This window comes from Microcebus murinus, chromosome 6 (assembly GCF_040939455.1).
Source record: "Microcebus murinus isolate Inina chromosome 6, M.murinus_Inina_mat1.0, whole genome shotgun sequence".
In the NCBI taxonomy this organism is placed as follows: Eukaryota; Metazoa; Chordata; class Mammalia; order Primates; family Cheirogaleidae; genus Microcebus; species Microcebus murinus.
Genome location: NC_134109.1, coordinates 73,035,153 through 73,039,880, shown reverse-complemented (window position 1 = coordinate 73,039,880; position 4,728 = coordinate 73,035,153). Strand labels below are relative to the sequence as shown.

The 4,728-nt window shown below is 37.2% G+C and overlaps 1 pseudogene; it reads right to left on the bottom strand.

Annotated features, from left to right (window-relative positions):
- Nucleotides 1-3,064: 3,064 nt before the first annotated feature.
- LOC105859212 (olfactory receptor 4F21-like) lies at nucleotides 3,065-3,976 on the bottom strand (annotated as a pseudogene).
- Nucleotides 3,977-4,728: the final 752 nt, after the last annotated feature.

Here is a 4,728-nt window from a genome sequence, read left to right as displayed (position 1 = left end):
GGTTTGGGCATTGAGTTTCCCCTTCCACATTATTGGTGGGAATGTAAATTACTGCAGCCATTATGAAAAACAGTATGATGGTTCCTGGAAATATTAAAAACAGAACGACTATCTGATCCAGCAATCCCACTGCTGGGTATATATCCAAGGAGGGAAATCACTATGTTGAAGAGATATCTGCCCTCTCCTGTTCATTGCAGGATTATTCACAATAGCCAAGATATGGAATCAACCTAATTGTCCATTGATAGATTATTGGATAAAGAAAATGTGGTATCCATGTAAATATACTTGTGTATATGTGTGTGTGTGTGTATATATATATATATATATATATATATATATATGCACACACCCACGTGAGCACTTGCAATGGAATACATTTTTTTTATAAAGAAGGAAATTCTGTCATTTACTAAAACATTAGTGAACCTGGGGTACATAATATCAAGTGAAATAAACTGGCACAGAAGGATAATACTGCATTATCTCACTAACATGTGGAATCTAAAAAAATTTGAACATATAGAAACAGAAAATAGAATAGTTATCAGGGACTGAAGCAGGGAGTATAAGGAAGGAGGTTGGGGAGATGTTGGTAAAGGATAGAAAATTCAGCTGGTTAGGAGGGATAAGGTCAAAATTGTGACTATATTAATGATGGTGTGTTGTATTCTTGAAATTCACTAAGAGAATAGATTTTAAGCATGGTTATCACAAAAAATAAGTATATGGAGTAAAGCATATGATAATTAGCTTGATTTAGCCATTCCACAATATACATATTTCAAAATATTATGTTGTATATGATAAATATATAATTTTTGTCATTTGAAAAGTAAATGAAATAAAGTCTTAAACAGTTCAGAACATTTTAATAATATTTTTTATAAAACAGCTGTATATCCTCTCCCTGATCTTATAGGTATGGAGTAGACAGCAAGCATGTAAAATTAGGAAAGCTATAAAATTATATGTTTAATCAATTTGAATTAAAATGATGACAGTTCTGCAGTATGTTCACTTAAACATAAGATCTAAGATGCTTAGTTTTTTTAATCTTTGGTTTAGTGTTAAATAGTGTAATTAGTGTATATTATTTGGATAAGTTTAAATAAGATTGAATATTGAATATTGAAACATCCTAGTGAGTGTCTATGTTTGCATGCATGTGTGTGTGTCACTTTACTTATACCTTTATGGAGTGTCTGTGCCTTTGGAATCTGTTAGTGAATGTGTTCATTTTTCCTACTTTATAAATAACATTTACTACCTTGAGAAGGTATAAATAGGCTGTGCATGGTGGTAAGTGCTTGTATTTAAGGTGCTCATGATCTCTGCTGGTCTACTAAAATGACTGCATGAGACAGACAGATCTAAGTTACCTTCAAGAGCTCTCAGTGAAGAAGTTAGTTACATTGCTTAAGCATCATATTAATAATTAATATAGGTGAATGAAACTACACTAGAAGTTCTAGTGACCAAGAAATATGACCATGCAAGGTAACAAGATCTGATTTTGCTTATCAGAGGGAAAAGTGTAGATTCGTGCTAAGATAAAGTGTTTGGATAGCTCAGAATGTGAGAGTGCATGGTAAAAGACAAAACCCAATGACAATAGAAAACTGTAGAAGGTTCAGGAAGTAAACTCTGTTTGTCTCAGTTATATACATACATATAAATTCAAATAATGAACTTGTAAAGAAGCAATGATATGTTAAAATTTTGGCAATGTTTGCAATGCTCAGAGTGATGGGTTTATTTAAAAAAAAGACTCAGTGATTCTATCCTTGTCGTTTGGCTGTTTCCACTATGCTCATATTTCACAGCTGAAACTTCAAGACCAACACACACACAAGTTCATCAAGATATGAAAGCTGTGGAGTAGACATTTTACAAGAACTGTTAAGAGAGCAATTTAAGAGGGACATGGTAATGGGAGGTTAGAAGAAGAAGGAGCATGGGGCAAAAGGAAGTGGGAGTGAAGAAGGGATAAGTGAATGGGAAGGAGAAGGAAGAAAGCCTGAGAGAGGAAGGAAAAGGGAGAAAAACCTTCTTAGACCAGACAGTATACTGTGGTTGAGGAAAAAGTAAGAGAGGGAAAGAGGAATAAAAACTGAATGGGGCCCGGCACAGTGGCTCACAGCTGTAATCCCAGCACTTAGGAAGGCTGAGGTGGGAGGATTGCTTGAGGTCAGGAGTTCGAGACCAGCCTCAGCAAGAGTGAGACCTGGGCTCTACCAAAAATAGAAAACAATTAGCCAGGCAACTAAAGTAGAAAAATTAGCCAGACATGATGATGCATGCCTATAGTCCCAATTACTGGGAGGCTGAGACAGGAAGATTGCTTGAGCCCAGGAGTTTGAGGTTGCTGTGAGCTAGGCTGACGCTACGGCACTCTAGGCTGGGCAACCGGGTGAGACTCTGTCAAAAAACAAAAACAAAAACAAAACTACCCCAGAATGGGATTGATTAGCATAATGTTGATCATGGAGAAAAATCATGACATATTCTCAGTTCTCTTTTGATATTCCAAAAATATCTCACACAGCTTTTATCCAAGAGCATGTATCCATTAGATACCTGTATATGTGCTCTCAAAGATGCTATTCTCCTTGCACACCCCTGACAGAGACCCAAAAGGGGAGGTAGATGTGGGCAAGCTGTGGGATACAGTAAGAGGACCCAGTTCAATCTCCCTTTATGAATGCACCATTGCATACTGCCATAAATTCCTGTATATGAGACATACTCTTGTTAGAGATTTCCCTCTTGCATAGGCCTTAAAGAAGCTTGATCTATTGTGTTTCTTAGAATTATTTTATATAAATATTATTCCTTAGGAATTATAGCTCAAAGTTATTATAATCTTTCATTTACAAATATTTTATCTATAATTTCTTCTCTTTTTCCTTAAGTTAATGCCTTTCCCTGCTGAGTGAAGATCAAATAGACCCAAAGTAAATGTGGATAATCAACCCAGTTAGGACAAAGAGAAGCTTCTCTCTGAGTCTGACTGTCAGCAATGACCTTAAATGAGTACACTCACAATATAAATAATCACTTAGGAGATCTTTGTGTAATTCGCTAGCTGTCTGCATAATTTCCTCATTGTCACCTTCAGTTCTTGATTCCTGAATGTGTAGATGATAGGATTCAGAAGAGGAGTGAGAACTGTATCAAAGAGGGCCAGAAACTTATCCAGGATGGAGGGAGGCCATGTATATAAGAATATCAAAGGACAAAAGAACAAGACTACCACAGTGATGTGAGCCGAAAGTATAGACAGAGCCTTTGATGAAACAGCTGAAGAGTATTTCAGAACAGTGAGAATGATGATGATATAGGAAACGATCAGTATAAAGAAGGAGCCCACAGAGATGAATCCACTGTTGGCTGTGACCATGAACTCTGGTTGGTAGGTGTCTGTGCAGGCAAGTTTGATAAACTGAGGAAAGTTACAGTAAAATCTGTCCAACACATTAGGACCATAGAAAGGTAAATTGACTACAAAAGCCAACTGGACCACAGAGTGGATGAGGCCTGTCATCCAGGCATCTACTAAAAAGAAGATGCACATTCATGGCTCATGATGGTCAGGTAGTGGAGAGGCTTACGTATGGCCACATATCTGTCAAAGGCCATGGCTATGAGCAGCACCATCTCCACGCCACCAATGACATGCATGAAGAAATCTGAGCAATGCAGCCTCCAAAGGAGATGACTTTGTGCTTTCTGAAAAGGTCATAAATCATCTTGGGGGAAGTGAGAGAAGAAACACCCAGGTCAATGAAAGAGAGGTTGGCCAATCGAAAATACATGGGAGAGTGTGATAGTCAGTGGTCACAGTGAGTATAATCATGCTTGCCACATAAAACACAGAGGAGAGCACAAAGAGCAGAAGTTGTATCTTCCAGGAATCGGGGAGTCTCAGGAACACAAACTCTGATACCACAGAGTGATTTGCTCCATCCATTCGCAGTGTGGACTTCGCTACCCAAAGGAGAAAAATAAGAGAAAATGTGAAGTGGGATAATTATATTAATAAACCAAAAGAAGAGAAGTCAAAGTAATGAAAGCATATTTCTACTTTATCATTAAAACCAACCAAATGGGCAGCAGGTATATGAAAAATTTTCAGCATCATTAATCATCAGGGAAATGCAAATATAAATGATGAGATATCATCTCATACCTGTTAGAATACCTATTATCAAGAAGGCAATAAATAACAAGTGCTGGCAAGGCTGTGGAGTAAGGGAACCATTGTACCTTGTTTGTGAAAATATAAGCTTGTATAGCCATTATGAAACACATTGTGGGGGTTCCTCACGAAATTAAAAATAAAACTACCATGTGATCCAGAAATCCCACTTTGGGTATATATAGAAAGGAACTGAATCAATATCTCAGCAAGATATCTGTAATACTATGTTCATTGCAGCATTATTCAAAGAGCCAAGATGTGGAAATAACTCTAGTGTACACTGTCAGGAGAGTGGATGGAGACAACGGGTTGAGAGGGGAGGAGTATACACATATACAATGGAATACTCTTTAGCTGTAAGAAAGAAGGAAATCCTGTCATTTGCAACAACATGGATGAAGCCAGAGAAAATTGTGCTAAGTGAAATAAGACAGACACAGAAAGACAAATTCTGTAAGATCTCACTTATATGTGGAACCTAAAGAAATCAGGCTAGGTGCAGTGTTTCACTCCTGTAATCC